The sequence below is a fragment of the Microtus oregoni genome, unplaced genomic scaffold (assembly GCF_018167655.1).
Source record: "Microtus oregoni isolate MIOR12 unplaced genomic scaffold, Mior012 000005F_ref0000423, whole genome shotgun sequence".
Taxonomy (NCBI): Eukaryota; Metazoa; Chordata; class Mammalia; order Rodentia; family Cricetidae; genus Microtus; species Microtus oregoni.
Window position 1 is genome coordinate 59469471 of NW_024543064.1, and position 17713 is coordinate 59487183.

Genomic DNA, 17713 nt, shown 5'->3' on the forward strand with positions numbered 1-17713 from the left:
AGAGTCATCATGACCTCTAAAGGGCAAAACTTAAACCCAAATTAATTTTTCACGATGGGAGTTTGACTCTTGTAAGAGAAAAAGATACTATTTTGAAAGAGAAAAGGTTGGTGCAGCCATTTTTTTTTTTAACTTACTTGATCACATTCAACTCTCCTGTCCCCTTCCTGTGGACCATCCTATTTTTAAGTCCTCATTGTTTTGTTTCCTGTAATGCTCTGAATTCGATTAGTTCTGCCTGCATGAGCACGGACAAACTACCAGTGGCCACAGCCATTCTCCAGAAGTCACCAGTTACCAGTAGCCCCTCGGCTACTGGGATGCATTCTCCTGAGCCCCTAGCCTGCATTTCTCAGCTCTGCTCATCCACTGGCTATGATGCTCCTCTTCTGTGATGCTCCCTGAGCCTGTGGGAGTTGATAGAGATGTCTCATTTAGGATTGAACATTCAACATTCACTTTTTATCAGCACGTTGACCAGTTATGACTCTCTCTGTTTACCGCTTCCCACTACAAAACAAAAAAACAAAAGCTTCTCTGACCAAGGCCAGTTATAGCACTAATATATAGATGTGAAAATAAATATTTAGAATGCTGTTTAGCAATATGTCTGTTTACCAAAAGCAGCAATCCTGGATTTACCTGCCTTAGGCCCGGAGCCTTGACCAGGTTTATGACAGCAGGCAAGAACCTTATTGTCCTAGAGGTGTCCCGTCTTGCGTGTCAAGACAGCTGATGGATGTCTTTCCTGTCTTTATGTCTGGGACCCTCTAAGTTGGAATCTGTGCGCTGCTGGGTTCTGCCCAACTATCCTTCTTCCTAACCAAGTGCCTTCAAGTGTTACACACAAAGGTGAGTGGAAGTCTTGCACTAAGAACGCTCCTCTCAATCCACTCCACAGGTCGAATGAAGGGTTCACTTACCAAAAGCCGGCATAGCTATTCCCACGTGATCATGTCAGTCCCTCTTGTAATTGCATCAATTAGATAAGATATGTAGGCGGATGTGTATTTAATGAGTTCCAGTGTTTTCCGTCTGACTGATCTCTAACAGCCGACTTTGGTGACTGCTCCATTCTCGTGACCTGATGTGCCTCCCTTTGCTCTTGAATGAGGACAGCCTTACTTCAGACACAACACACTGTTGCCTTTCCCTTCGTCCTTTGGTCTACTTTGTCCACGCTAATCTTGTAGGTGACTCATGTCTGTACACACGACTTACAGGTTGACTCCATAGGTTCTTCAGCTTCGCAGTACTGCTCCTGTTACCAGACACCTTCAGTGCATCTGTAAGCATTCATCTTTTCTTTGCTTGAGTTCAAATCTTCCATAGTCACTTCAAATGGACAACTAATTGTCATCAGATGTACTTACCCTGCAGACTGCTGGAAAATACCTCTCCTACCAGACCATATACGTAGAGAGCCCTTAGTTTTCTTTTCTCTGTTTCTGCTCCCTTCTCTTCTCATGTTCTGGCCTTTACAACCATGAGGTCAGTGTTCTTAGCTTACACATGTGTAAGAACATGCTGAATTTTACTATTTGTGTCTGCTTTATCCCATTTAATGCAATACCTTCCAGTTTCATCCCAGTTACAACAAATGGCAAGATTTAATACTTTTGTGATGACAGAGTAATAATAGTAATAGTAATAATAATAACAACAATAATAATAATTCCGTTGTGTTTGTGCATCAAGTTTTCTCTGCCCCCCTTCATCCGTGTGTTTTTTTAATAAAAAAAGTAAAAAGCTACTGCTCCCTAAAGAATCCTGAGGCCTGGGTCTCATAGTTGCACTAGCTTTGTGATCTGGAGCAAAATGCTTATTGATATCTTTGAGAATTATTTTTGCAATCTCTGAAATGTGAATATTCTCTAATCAGATTGTTTAGTAAATCAGTAGGTCGTAAATGACGTGTGGCTTTGGTTGATGCTTTGCTCGTACTTATAAACTTGCACGTCTCTAAACAAGTGTTCTCTCTTTTGTAATAAAGTGGGCGTCGAGGTAATATACAGCCTCCTGGACTATATATTGGCTTTATTTATAAAGACTTTCCCCAGGTTTGAGTGCTGCTACAAGATGTGAGAGATATGTCTTTATCTGAAACATATAACGTGAAAATGCAGTGGCGTGAGCATTTTATTGTTTTAGTTGATCATTTATTCTGCTTTCACATAATACAGTGCCAAGTGCTGTGTTTCCATGTGTAGCTAGCATTTGATAGCCTGCGTCTCTTTGCCTTATGGATTTTGTAGGTGGGTGTTCCCTTTCTCTAATGTAAGCCTCTATGAGGACCCAGCCATGGAGTCCTGTGTTGAGAAGACCTTGTAGTATAGTCACCTGTGACTTCCTGTCACCCTAATACCTGCCAGCCCTTCAGTAGCTTAAAGCACATAAAAAATTAGATGTGGCTAAGATGTTTTAATCCATCGGAAGCCATATTATTATTTTTATTATTACTATTACTATTTTCTGCCTTTATTGTGTGTGGTCGAACTGCTTCAGAAAGCCAAGGAAAAAGCTCTTAGTTGCTGTGGGAAGAACAGTTAAACACGTTTAACCTAGATTTCTTTTCCCGGATGCCAGATATCCTTCCAAGGGAGAGAGATGCCAATTCCTCTTTCTGATTAGTTCATTTGCAGAATAGAGAGTACATAGCCGAGATGAAAAGGTAACACGATTTTGAATTAGATTCATAAGTCCGTATTTTAAGGAAGCTTTTTAACGCTACCCATAAAATACCACTTTATGCCTGGCATCGGATCTATTAATTTGACTACTATGAATATGTTGGAATATTTTTTTGAAAACTCCTGTGGTCTTGTAAAGCCTCCAGGCCCTTATTAGCTGAAAACTCCTGCCTTCTGTCAGGGCATGGAGCCAAGGTAAGGTCCTTAAGTAGATAACGTTTAGCATTTGAAATAATAATAATGAAAGAGAAGTCCATGTGGAGCTTTCAAGTCGCGATCCATTGAAATATCCGTATGGAGCTGGAGGCCGAGGGAGAAGATGAAGCAGATGTCAGGTTTGCTTTAGCAGGATGCCCTGCCTAACCACCTTCCCTCTGAAGAGTTTGATGCCCAGCATCCTGGGGAGGCAGTGACTAATTCATCTGATCCATCTGTTGCCTTGGGAGGCACTATGGACTAGTTCCTCCAACTGTTCGTATCAGTAGAGAATATGACCTTATTTTATTCTTGTGGGGCCTTTTCCCCACCTGCCCTTCTCCCACGTGGCTCACCTTGGACTGACACCTCCCCTTCAAATCTCCTCCTCCCCTACTACAGAAGAAAAATTGGGAAAATTCCTTTCATAAACCCATTCAAAATTAAAAATGAAATAGGCCGTGACTTTTTTTTTTTAACCTTCTCTCCTTAAAGACAGAGTTTCAAAGCATTTCATGAGCCTGTGTCTTACACTCTGACTACAAGCAGCCCCAACCGAGGTGTAGGGAAGTCACAGCTCTTCCGTGGTCTGAGTGTGCAGGCCTCCCTCCAGGCAGTGCAGATCGAGAGTGGACACGGACTGGTGTTTTCTTTGTGTGCCTTGGATTTGCCTTCAAGGGGGACTGAGCTAAATAATCATGATCCATTAGTCCTCCTACAGCCTGCCAGGACAAGTCACGTTAGCTGTAGGCTATTTCAAGGCCAGGCTGTGCTCAGGGCCTAGGAAGGGAGAATCCTACCTCCCCATCTTCTCGTCTGTTTACTGCTGTCTTCCAGTGTTCATGGAAGGAAGGGCTTGTCTGCTTTCTCACAGACCCAGCAAACAGCAAATAACTGAAACATTGAGTCTGACTCTAGGAGAAATTCCTCCACCCAGCTATTGTCTCCACTTTTTTTCCCCTTTGGAAGGACCCAGTGTTTGATGTCTCAGCCTGTAGCCAGAACCCCGAGTGGGAATTCAGCCAGCTCTTCTGTGTTATCTAGGTGAGAATTCTAGGACTTGCCCGTGAGCCATTTTTCTTACCTGGATAGAAACAGGAATGGCTCACTGAATGATTTCCTAGAGTTGCTAGGCAGGATAATCAAAACGACATTTTTAAAGATGTAAAATATTAATCAGTGTCAAATACCAAAACATTTAAATGATGCCAGTTATATCTCAAGAAGGGTCATCACTTTTTCTTTCTGCTGTGATAGTCTGTGGCCTTCAAAGTATATCTAACTGTTTTAGTTAAGAGATTTTTGCCTTTTAAAAAAGTCATGAATAATTATTTTATAGAGCCAATAATTACTTTTTTCCTTCCAGGCAGTGTTGCTTATCCAAGGTTAAAAGTCGTACATCAGGTACAGCTGTTGGAACAAAGCGGGAAAAAGACAATGTACACATTTGCAGGGCCTGTGATGACTGAGACCTTCATTTAACCGTATCACTGTAAACCAGCAAAGGCCACAGCAGATGTGAAATACCCTTCACAAGGAAAGTATCACAAATGAGTTGTTAGCACAGAGGCTTGGAAACAGAGCAGTCGGCACTCAGAGACAGCAAGAGCACCACCTTCCCTCATGAGTCCTCAATCCAGAAACTGTCCGTTGGTCCATTGAGTCTTTGTCATGCAGCTCTAGAATGGACTTTGCCATATGTAGTAAGGAGCAGCTTAAGAAGCTGTGTCTCCTGCCAGGTTCTAATTGGTTACTATGTGTAACTAATCTGCGTTCTTTGTTTATGAGGTTGAGTACAGAGCGTCATGACTCATATTACTTCTGTAAAAGTATCCTCAGGGTAGAGTAGTGGCACGCTTAGGCTTGGGATTCCTGACATAGGACTGCACTGATTCTTAAGTGCATTTAGAGTCCATGGCAGCCTTTGAAGAAATCTCTTATGGCGCAGTACATGGCTTTGCATTTTGCTGTGTTATTGTTACAGGAAGGCCTATTCACGCGTCACTCAAAGCTAAGAGGTATTCTACTTCACCCTAGAATTATGATAAAAATCTTGATCATCTAGAAATCTGGGCTTAGCTCAAGAACATGAAATTTAAAACTGTGGAAAACAATCTAAATTCCTTCATTTAAAATCATGTAATTGTTATGATTAGTAAAGGACTAGGGAAATCAGCCTTAGAGATAGTTTACTTGCAGAGGCGTGGTATTACGGCTTTAATATATTGTCAGTTGAATGCGAGCTGGATTCATCTAAGCCTTACAATAAGAAAATTCATATGGAGAAGTGCAGCACTCGCATCCAGCTGCATTTGGGTCTGAGTTTGTCTGTTTGGTTTACAGATGCCAACAGAACAGAAAGAAACATCACTCAAGAGTAAGCTGTAGGCCTAGGGGGCTCCGAGAAACCCGTGTGTGGTTTAAGGAATGCTGGTTAGGAGCAGACATAGTAGCTGGTTAGAACTTTGTTCCTTGGGACTCCCAGTGTGTTCTGATCAACAGTGGGAGGCCGTAGTGAGCTGGTGGGAGGTTGTAGTGAGCAGGTGAAGGCTGTAGTGAGCAGGTGGAGGCTGTGGTGAGCAGGTAGAGGCCGTAGTGAGCAGGTGGAGGCTGTAGTGAGCAGGTGAAGGCTGTAGTGAGCAGGTGAAGGCTGTAGTGAGCAGGTGGAGGCTGTGGTGAGCAGGTGGAGGCTGTAATGAGCAGGTGGAGGCCATGGTGAGAAAGTAGAGGCTGTAGTGAGCAGGTGGAGGCCGTTGTGAACAGGTGGAGGCATAGTGAGCAGGTGGAGGCTGTAGTGAGCAGGTAGAGGCTATGGTGAGCAGGTGGAGGCCGTAGTAAGCAGGTGGGAGACCATAGTGAGCAGCTGGGAGGCCATAGTGAGCAGGTGGAGGCCTTAGTAAGCAGGTGGAGGCCGTAGTGAGCAATAAAATAAATGGAAGGATATAAGAATAGATAATCCAGCTGGGTGTGGTGGTACATGTCTTTAATGCCAGCACTAGGGAGGCAGAGGCAGGTGGATTTTTGATTTCAAGGCCAACCTGGTCTACAAAGTGAGTTCCAGGACAGACAGGGCTGTTAGACAAAGAAACCCTGTTTCAATCCTGTCCTCTCCCCCCAAAAAAATTTTTTTAAATAAATAAATAAGATAGTATTATTTGGGAGTGAGAGGCCAGCCTGGTCTATAGAATGAGTTTCTAGAAAACTGTGCTACATAAAGAAGCCATGTGTCTCAAAAAACACAAAACAACAAAAATAGATAATATTAAAATTTCTATTTTACAAGACTTGAATACTTTCTGTTTGTTCATTGGATAGCGATCATTGATCATGTTTTCTTTCTGTTAATTTTGTTTCAGAGAACTGCATTTGACTGTAATGAAGTCATATTCTTTGTTTATCCTACTCTATTTTGGGAAAAACAAGTTTATAGAGGCAATGCTAATATGCAGCCTCACAAAGTTATGTGTGTATAAAGAGGTAGAAGCAGAAAATGGGGTCAGGGAAGAGAAACATCAGTCCTTGTTCAAAGGTTGGCATGTTTTTTTCATGAAAATGTTAAGTGCATACATTGATGGGTGAACTGGACAGTAATTCTCTATATTTTAGCTGGTCCCCTCTTCACCTATGCTCACTTATGCTGCTTCTTTGAACTCGTTTGCAGTGTTTTGGTCCCTAAGACTGGAAGTTCCCTCGTACTCTCTACCCTCCTATACAGTAACAATGTGTGGAGTCGGCATGAGTCTTGCCAGCTTGGTCCTTCACCATCCGCTGGCCTGGTCTGCTTCCTTTCTTCTTTGCCTTCTACACACAAGGGATTGGTCATTTACATATGATCTTATTCCTCCGGGATGGTTAAACTATGTCAGTGGAATGACATTTGCAAAATTCCCTAGGAGAGGGCAGGAAAGCCAGCATCGTGACTACCGTGTCACTGTCCAGAGTGGGCCTGCATTGAGCTGCACGGTGTCTCGATTGATGGTGCTTACCTCAGTGTATGGCTATAAAAACATTGACTGAACTTCTCAGCTCGGTTTGTATATTTTTACTACATTCAAATTACATCTCAATTAACCTATAAAATATCTTGTCTTATAGACATTATTTTTCCAACTGATTAGTTTGTATTCCTAGCTTTTTTTTTTTAGAAAAAAAAGGAAACTATTTCCTCTTAAGCATGTTAGAGAAAATTGCTGTTTCCATGTTTGAAGAATTCTTGATGTATTTCAAATATTACGGCAAATGTCAGGTCAGCTGTAAACCATATATTAGAGCAAAGAACTGGTTAAGGGATCGTATCTGGCTTGTCCAGTGTGCTAACACTTTCAGACACATGAAAATATAAGTCAACAAAAGGACTGTACTATATATATATATGTGTGTGTGTGTGTGTGTGTGTGTGTGTGTGTGATTTACTGATATTTTTATATGAACAAATTAACTTTAATGTGGGCCTCAATACTTTTATCATGTGTGACCTTTGCATATGCTTCTTAATGTAAAACTCTCAAATCTATTTCTTTGTCTAATGTTTCATATTTTATCAAAAGTTCATTAGGTTGCTGCCGAACTCACCATGAAATCCTCCTGGTTGATCCTCATGACTTTCCTCTTGCATAGTCATTCAATAGGACACAGAATTACCTGGTGCTGCCAGATACATACATACATACATATATATATATATATATATATATGATTTATATTTTAGTTTTATTTATATTTTAGATTTATATTATATATATAAAACTGATTTATATTTTAGTTTTGTGAAATATAAGAATTGAATCTGCTGGGCATGGTGCTGTACTCCTTTAATCTCAGCACTTGTAAGGCAGAAGCAGGCAGGTGTCTGTGAGTCTGAAGACAGTCTCATCTACAGAGTGAAAATAGTCTCCAACAAAACAGTGAAACAAAAATCCCCAAACACAAGGAGCTGAATCAAATTGCCATGCTAGATAGAGGAGGGCAATGAAATACAATTAAGTGAGCATCTTGTGTATTTTTGATATTGTTTAATAAAAACGCCTTTAAACCATGCTGGAAATACTACGCCGCTATTGAGGGGATGCCGTTGATAGTGCATACATATTTGACAGATAACTGTTTATACCGCCTTCTTAAAGGCAGCGGATTCTCCATCATTTACGAGAGGATTTATTTAGCTAAGATATGCTCTCAAGCTTTCTCCAAAGATGAAAATAAACAAATAAAAATCAGCTTTTATTGCAATATAGTTTGCCTATTTAATATAATCAGTGTAATGTAGAATGTTTAGATTCAGAGTAATATGGCCATTACTACCACCAATGTATACCCATTAACTCTCAGCTTTAATTTCCCCATTTCTAGAGCCTTGGGCAACCACGAATCTATTGACCGAATTTTCTTCCTGAATAATTTGTATCCATGAAATAATCTAAATAATATGTGATCTTTGGTGCCTGATAAAAATACACAGACATGGTATTTTGAAGACTAACACATAACATGAACAAAACTTTATTCCTTTTATGATTAAATAATGCTCTAATATGTAAATTTGCCAAACTTTAAAAAGATTATTAGTACTTAATGCACGATTGTTGTCAGTGTGAGCGTATATGCCCGTGTGTGCATTGGTGCACTAGTTGTGTTTATTCAAATGGGGCAGAAGAGATGACTGGGCATCCCCTTCCGTCATTCTCTCCTTATTCTCTCCAGCAATCCTCCTGTCCTTGTCCACTTTGGATTTGGGATTGCAGGGTACAATGCCCAGCCTGTTACTGGATGTTGGGATCTGAATTCCAGTCCTTATGCTTACAGAGCGCTGTTAACCATTGGACCCTCACTCCACGGATATTTGCATTATTCTTAACATTTGCCTCTCCTGAACAATGCCATTTTGAAAAGTTAGGCGCTGGTTTTTCCGTGGCTTCCATATAGTGTGACATAATATACTATTAGTGATGCCGTCCCTTCTGATCCTATAGCAGTATTCTGGATTCTTAATGTTGTTGATATGGGTTTTCCTGTTTCTCTGTGACTTGGTGTCTTGAGGAAATTTGGGGACTCTGGTAGATGTTGAAGGGAGTGGGCCATTTCTCTTTTGATTAGACCGTCCCATTGAGTCAGTCGTTACTGCCCTTTTCGCTACAGAAAAGGAGGTAAACTAGATGGTCTCAGTCACGTCTTCATGTCTGGCAGGGAAGCTCCTTCCTCACTTTGCTGGCATACAGCTTTATGAGACATTATCCTCAAGTATCTCATCTAGTGGAATCATTTCACCCCCAATTCCTGGTTGCTTTATATGTCTGGCCATTATATAATTATTGCTTTTCTTTAATTGGAAATTCTTTTGAAGGGAAAATAAATTGAAAAAGACAAAGCCTACCATTCCTTCTCAACATTTGTATCAATTATTATTATTACTATTATTTTGCCAAATGTTTTGACTATGAGACTAAGTGCTCTCAATAAATAAAGTGTGGACTTCTTATTCATCCAGTGCTTCATGCACATTTTAACTCGAAGTTTACAAATGAATCAATTTAATTAGAATTTCTAGTGTGACGAATTTTTCCTAGGTGAAGATCAAAGCATTGATCTTCCTCAATGTCAGTTTGAACTTGGAGCTGTGTGTGGAATGACTTGATTGGCTGTTATTTTTAGCGCAGGTGATGTGAAGGCCCTTCCCTTCCTACCAGGAAAAGGAGCCTGTCCTGTGTTTCTGTTATAGACCTTGGACTTATCAATACTAAAATTTACTACCCATTTTAAATACCCACTTTACCAAAGAGTTAATGGGTTGCACTTGCTAAAAGAATGACCTTTGTATAGCTCTCCTATAGGAATTTGTAGCAACTTAGGAAGGAGGCTTTAACTTTTCCCCTAAATGCCCGTTCCAAAACCTTGGAACTAATTGCTTATCTGGTATAAGTAGTTTTATTTTATTGGTGAGACTTTTATTGGTATTTGTACACATTCAACAAAACAAATGATGTAAGAATTCCCACTTCAGGATAGTATATTACAGTTAGGTCCTCCACAGTAATCCCAGGAAGTGTAGGCAGCAAGGCCCAATCATTGCTCTTTCAGGATAAGATGTTGAGTTGCCGTAGAACAGGAGGAGTTGGAAGTCTTAAAGGAGCAGAAAAATGCAAAGCTTGTGTGCGGGATCATTAAACATCCCTCCTTAAGAAAATGCCATTTTGTTTTTGTTCATGAAGGAAAAATAGACAAAGTGAAGTCACATTTTAAACCAAACCAGAGAAATATGACTTAGGAAAGTTACTAAGTTCCTCAGCCGTGTGAGTATGCTGCTGTGCTAGGTACCCATTAGTAAACTGCAGCCCAGAGCCCAGACACCATCTATTGTTTGTTTTTATAAATAAAACTTTATTAAACACGGTCATAATCATTTGTTTATATTTTGTACTTCTCTCATGTCATAAGATGGTAATTGAATAGGTCTGACAGAGATTGTAATGCTTGTGAAATGCAAAAATCTTTGCTATTAGGCCTTACATGGGAAAAGGTTACCAACTTCTACCATAGAGTATACACAATAAGGAAGACTCTTTTAGTTATCCTTGTTGAGTGGAATTATGGGGGAAAGTGGTTAGGACAAATTTTAAGATAACTCACGCCCAAAGCTAAACATACACCAGTAGAATTACAGACATGAAAAGGAGGACATGGGTGGTCATCTTAGTACTTTAAGATAGCACAAACCAGAATGTGTGTGTGTGTGTGTGTGTGTGTGTGTGTGTGTGTGTACACTAGCCTGTTTCTCACTGTAGCATTACACTGACCAGCACTAATAGCCAAAAAATAGGCAATTAGCATTTTTTTACTGGGGATTCTCTCTGGTCTGGAATATTCGTTGTACTTAGATAGTCATATAGCTGTATCATTCCAGGACATCTTTAGAATAGATGTCCAGGGCATCCATGGAATGGGGTCTGCCATCTCCAGTAATGTCTCTGGCAGCTAAAAACTTCTATAAATAGGCTTTGGTCCTTCCTATAAGCACCATTACTCTGGAGATTAGGCCTCCAAACACACATTGATAACAGGAACCAAAAAAGCTCCTTTGTTGGTTTTCTCTTTAGCTAATCTATAGCCAAAGCAGAGAATCCTTCATAGACACACACACTCCTCAGGGGTAATCCCTCAGATTGTGGGTTTATTGGCCTCGAAGAGAATACTCATAGGACTGCTGACCTGAAACACATTCGAATGTCCCTATGTCTCTGCAAACTCTTCTCTAGTCCATTTTGTTACTTATGGCACAGAAGAGACTTCCCCAACACGAAAAACCCTAGTGATGTGGCTTGATGCTCACTGATCTCACTGCAAACCCGCTCATTCCAGTAACGCTATAGGAAGAACGCTACATTTTGTGCCCTGTTGACCAAATATCTTGTGTCTTCACTTGTTTTGTGTATGACATACAGAAATGGCAGTGTCAGCTGGAAATGGGAATTTGGTTTCAATCTAGGACTGGTCCACCAGACCTAGAGAGAAAGCCAGATCACTAAAGAGGAGGGTAGAACCTAAATACCTCAGGAGCCAAAGAGTCTCGTTTGCTCCAAACAGTGTGTTAGCATCTAGGTTAGAGAGAGACTATTAAACTGGCTTGTCAGACCAAAGGTGGCAATTCTCAGTGATCTTGAGTTTGTAATTTTACTACAGTGTAAAACCAATTGTTGTTGTACGATTATGTGAGCTCTCCAGATGACTTAGATTGTTTAGGGTGTGGTTCTCAAGTTGGAGTAATTCTTAAATGCACTGGTACCCTTGACATGTGTAATTGTCATGACCTGAGTATGTATGAGTGTGGTTGAAATTTTGGCATTTTAGGATAAATTATTAAATCTAAAATTCTTCTGGACTTGGAAAGAATATTTTGGGTATATTCTCATTTGAACCAAGAGAAATGTTTTGCCTGTATGTTTCAAACATAAATATTATAAAGGTATTTGGAAAGTACAAAATAGTTTTATAGAGAATATAAAATGCTATGGTCCCAACTTACAGTCTTTGGATTTTTTAATATTAAATTATTTATTATGTTACATATATTGTTTGAGGGTATATATTTGTACATCACATGTATGCTGGAACTTGCAGAAATTAAGAATGAGTCAAATCCCTGGAACTGCAGTTAAAGGCATTTGGAAACCCCCATGTGGGTGTTTTTTTTGTTTTTTTAAATGAAAATAAAATTACGTCATTTTCCCTCCAACCACGCCCATGCACACCACACCTTTTGCTCTTTCTTTTTTTTTTTTTTTTTGTTTTTTGTTTTTTGTTTTTTCGAGACAGGGTTTCTCTGTGGCTTTGGAGCCTGTCCTGGAACTAGCTCTCTAGACCAGGCTGGTCTCGAACTCACAGAGATCCGCCTACCTCTGCCTCCCGAGTGCTGGGATTAAAGGCGTGCGCCACCATCGCCCGGCTTCTTTTGCTCTTTCTTAGATGCTGTCTCGTGTGCTCAGCATTTCTCAGTGGCCTGTACTTCTTGGTCTAGGATTGGGGTCCTCTTGAGGTTTCCCTCTTCCATGCTAGTTAGTCTGTTGGTGTTATTCTTAGGTCTTATGTAAGCAGCCATGTCCGATACAAACTTTATTTTTCATATTCTTCATCTGTCAGGATAGGGAGTCACCTGAAAGAGGGTCAGACTTGTTTGGGTTTGGCTTCCCTTCTGTTATCTCTTCCTTATCCCTTTTCTGTCAGCGAACACTGTTGCCACACACAGTTGAGAGCCATTTCATCCGAAAATGACTCACCGAACTCTGAATGCCAGAGCAGAATGTCTAGCACCAGCAGTTAGTTCTGATATTTTTATATAGTTAGTGTGTTACGATCTTAGAGGTTTTTTTTATTAAGGGGGTTGTTTATTGTGGATTTTATCAGTAAATAGAAATATATATATCACTTCCCAGTCTGAACCCAGAGGTTCGCTTTTACTCCTGGGTGAAATTTCGCTTGATTATGAGCTTCCAAAAATCAACAAAGAGGAAAGCATATAATCTGGAGTGAGACCATCACACAGTAGGATCCCTCGACTTCAAAAGCCAGGGGAGGGCTGCACGCAGCTGGGGATTGCTATATTTTATGTACTCCTCATAAGTTAAATTTGGCTTGGCAAAGAATTTTTAGGAGTAGATAAGGTTCTGTAAGTAGAACTTTGCAGTTTTAGCCAAAGAAAACAGGCTGTAGATTTGATGACTCTATTTGATTTATTAGTGCCATATGCAGGGCCTTTTGATCTTGAGGACTCCGTAAGCCAGTGAATTGATATTTATCAGAACTCTGTCATATGGGAAAGAAATCTTAATTTGCCTGTAGTGTTGATACTAATGTAATTACCCAACACCTGCATCCCATTGATGGGAATTGTGTTAGGTTCTATTAAATTTTAATGGTATGTATATACAGCATTAACAACAAGTTTGGGGATTGCATTAACACCAGAAATACTCATTTCTTAGCTTTCTCACGGCTGCTTCTGTCTCTACCAGAAACTCCTCTTAGGGGAGCCGACACTGGATGATGCTAGCAATTGTGAAAGAAAAATCAGAAATAGCTTGATTAGTAATGATACTATATAATAAATTCTCTGTAAAATCTCCATTTTTAAAGGCTAGCATAGAGGAGTTTTAAATTAAACATGAGGGTTCACTCTACCTCATAATTCCTCTGTAATGCTTTTTTCTAAGTAGCCAAAAATCCTGGGCAAATATTTCTGCCACCAAGCAGTCAACATCCATCTGTTTTGTCTTTTCATCCCCAAGACCCATTCCATATGGCAGAACTGTCCAACTTTGTAAAATTAAAATAAACTGTCAAGAATAGTATTATACAGTTTGTATTTTCTTTAGGTGGATCTTATTCTTGATATTCTGAGCAGGAGAAAAAGCCTCTCAACCCCAAAGAATGCATTTCACCTCTCTCTTCTGTGTCTTCTGAGTAATTGCATGACCAGGCCTTTTTTTTTAATTTTTAAATTTTTTTTGCTTCTTCTTATCTTTTTCTTTAATTTTTAATTTTCTGTGCCTTGTTAGTAATTGCATGACCAGGCCTTTTTTTTTAATTTTTTAAATTTTTTTGCTTCTGTTTATCTTTTTCTTTAAATTTTTTGGTTCTATTTTATATGTATATGTTTTATTTACATGTCTGTATGTCTACATGTCTACCGTGTCTAATATCCACTGAGGTCAGAAAAGTGAGCTGGATTCCCCCATAACTGGAGTTACAGAGGACTGTGAGCCACCAAGTTGGGTTACTGGAGCCAGATCTGGTTCTTCTGCAAGCGCAGTAATTGTGATTTAAACGCTGAGCCCTCTCTCCAACCCCAGCACTCACCTTCTTAAATTTTTCACTTTTGCTTATTTTATTTGTATAACTGGATGTTGTCAAAGCTCCCCGCTTGAGAAGTTGGACCAGTATAAAAGAAGTCTCCCTATTTCTTTGAAGTACCAAGTGTCTTCAGGGAAAGCTATTATAAGAAGAGGTTGGGCAAGCCCGATGGACTCTGGGGTGACTTTTCTTAGATCATAATTTCATAGTTACTCTTACATCCTACCCAGAGCACTCTGCACTACCTTGTACTCAGTTACCATATAAGTTGGTACCATGAGGCTCCCTCCTGCCCCTTAGATATGAAGAACTGAGACAAGCAGACTGTGTTGCTTGGCAAAGGTCACACTAGAGTGTGGTGGGATCAGGTCTGAGACTTCTAGAACCTAAGCCCCAAATCTATTCCAGTCATCCCATCTGTATGCTCAACTGGAGTTTTCGGATACTTCACTTTAGATTCCTGTCAAATGAAGCATAATTATTTTAAGATTGTTTGGCGTTTTAATGACTGGTCTCTGTTGTAGAGTGAATAGCCACATTTTCCTTTTGCTTCTTGTTTACTAACATGGACTTTAATACCTGAACACATTTATACCCCAGCAACTTTGCTGGCGTAGTTAGCAGCCTTTTGTAAATAGTGACATCTATGTTTTCTCTTTTGTCTTATTTATTAGAAAAGAGGAGTTCCATTTGTGGGAACTTTAAGTTCCCATTCACTGTCTTCACCTTTAACACTGCTAAGCTTTATTTGCATATACAAAGAAGGTGCCCCTCTTGGTGACTTTTCCCTGTTTGCAGAAGAGGTGTGTGCTGCCCTAGATAGGAGGGGCAGGCCCTATAGTTAAAGCAGTCTTGTGACAAAGATCCTGAAACCCTTACAGTCTCTCTCTCTCTCTCTCTCTCTCTCTCTCTCTCTCTCTCAATTGTGAACTTCATAAAACTACACAGTTGAGATTAAGGGATTTCCTAAAAATTTTGGTGTCAAGATTTATTTTAGAAAATTCCCTGGAATTACAAAGTAATGTGACCGAAGGTCCGGGTGCTGTAGGAGAGAGTTAAGCGTTTGACATCTGATCTCTAGCAGAATGTCTGCTCGCTGCGCATACAGTAGTATCAGATGGAAGAAGCTGTTTCTAAAACAGTTCAGGGTGGATGTTTGCTTCTGATTAGCCTGTGTGTGCGTGCTGGATGAATGAGCAATTGCCAAGTCATGACCATGTGTTTGCTGTCATTTAAACTGCCAATCTAATCTAAATATACAGTGGGCGCCTAAGCAGAGTTCTTTCCTTTCAAGAGAAGTAGCAGCTCTCAGTTCCTTCCTGACACTTGTGAACTTGGGGACGGCTGTGTTCCTGAGGGCTGCTCGGTTTGATTTTGAAGGAGGTGAGGATGATTTCTCTGCTTGCTCTGTTGCTTGTTTGGGGTGGCCAGCTGTATGTTTATTTACCATGACCAGTAACTGTATAGGAGAGAGTTTCCAAGATGTTCCATTTGCTGATATAAAGAGGGTAAAATCGACAAGACAGAGGCACAGGTTATGGAAGAAGTCAGAAAAATCTTTCCAGTTTTAGGCCATGAATTTGCATGTAGCATGCCTAATCTAATTGAAAAACTCTGAGAAAGTTTTATGCATAGGCAGTATTTTATAAAACCTCGATGTATAATTGGAGCCTTGATATGGACTGTCTCCTCCCACTGAGTGATTTAAAGTACAAGAAAAATCTTTCTTCTGTAACTTCAGGACATTAAAACCCATATATTTTAATGCCATTGAATTCTTAAAATGAATATTAAAAGAAATATAAAGTCCCCTCCCCTATTTGCAGCTGAACAAATTTTCTTACTTTCTGCGAGATGGCCAAGGTTCTGTTAAGGTAAGTTAGAACTGCCAGCACCCTAGCAATCAGAGATGAATCTTTTCATTGAGCCAAGTGTAATGCTGGCCTTCCTCCCCGTGTCGCAATTATGTAGCGTATCACTTTGAGAAGTCACACTTCTAAGATGGTTTTCACTCTCATATACTTTTTTATAACAAATACAGTAAAATTTCACTTCCCTCAAAGAACTAATAACACTGTCATCTGAGCATTAGAGTAGTTCATTGAAATTAGTTATCAATTAAATGTATATGGGAATATTTTTCAATAAGCATTTTAAAACTTTTGGCTTCAAATTCTTATCTGCATTCATATACCTCCGTTTTAAAGGTTCTAAACCTGTTTTAATGGAATTTGAGTTGATTTCCAGATGATTGTGTATAACAAATAGAATCTAAGTAGTCACAAAATTGAAAAAATTTCCATTCAGTGAGTATCATTAGATCTTTATACATGTACAATAACATTTGCTATTTTTCCCTAAAGAAATATGTTATTGAATTATGTATTTGAAACATCAGAAAACAAGTACATTAATCAACAGAGATAAATATATCCTGGAAACACGTTTAAGGAGTTTTTTTCCCCATGTGTCTGTATAAGCTAATGCAGTCTCATGATACACAAATAGTTAATCCTGTACATAAATGGGCAAAGCAATGGCATAGAAATATTAATCTTAAAATATATTTTCCTGATGAGATGGAATGTATTGGGTTTACCTACATGTAGAGGCATCTAAAAACATAAAAAAAACATTTGATAGAATTTTGTTCATTTGTTTGTGTTTGGCTTTGAATGTTTCCTTTTGAAATTTTTCGTCCTTTTGTGACTTCATAGAGGACAGATTGTCCTGAGTCATCCCGAGGAGACTCTCACTCAATGAGTTGTTTAGAGCCATGAGCAGAGCTCTGCAAAGCTGTGCTCCCCTCTGCTTGCCCTCCCGCCTTTCTTCCCTCAGTTGTCCACCCTCAGCCAACTGTGCAGTTTGCTCGGCTCATCAGGCAATTGAGAGTCAGAGTATCGGTATTGCCAGTTTCCCTTCACAGGTTTCCTTTAGGAACACCACTCCCTAGACTAATTGACTTTAAGGTTTCCAGTAGCAAGCTTGCAGAGAGGCTGCGGCTACGTTCTTTACATTGTTCCTAAGATGAAAACCAGCCAGTCTCTTAGGAGATGTTTAAGTCAAGTACAGTTAAGGAAGAAGAAAGAGCTGTGTTTTCTTTGCTTTTCAGCGCTGGTTATTGTGTGTACAGTGGGTGAAATGTGGCTGGTAGCTTTGGTGGTGTGGGAAATAGTTAAAAAGGCATGTTGTAAACTAAATGCTGAAATTTTAAAATACCACATACATATTCGGAACATATACATATGTCTAAACCTACAGTAATGTTCACAGAGTTGAGCTTCCCTCGATAATGATTCTACAAGTACATACAGGAAACGGTCTTGTTTTGTGAAGATTTTAAACAAGGTTTGACTTCTAAATCATTCTTGAGATATTGAAATTAAATGTGGTTTTGAGGATCAGTTCAGAAATAGTTCTAAACCATCCTCCAGGGGAGGAACAGTGTCAACCTTGGACCCTTGGCTGGAAGGAAAGCAAGAGAGGCT

At 39.7% G+C, this 17713-nt stretch overlaps 1 protein-coding gene across 3 annotated transcripts in view; it reads left to right on the top strand.

The window, feature by feature from the left end:
• Nucleotides 1-17713, top strand: part of Mllt3 (MLLT3 super elongation complex subunit) — a 268650-nt gene that overhangs the window by 219861 nt on the left and 31076 nt on the right. Inside the window, exon 1 of one of the 3 annotated variants that reach the window (XM_041651805.1) lies at nt 15490-15608. The exons of the other annotated variants lie outside the window; for them this stretch is intronic. The gene's annotated coding sequence lies outside the window, so the exon portion shown is untranslated. Of the gene's footprint in view, nt 1-15489; nt 15609-17713 lie in introns of those variants that run through there. 3 annotated transcript variants of the gene reach the window in all.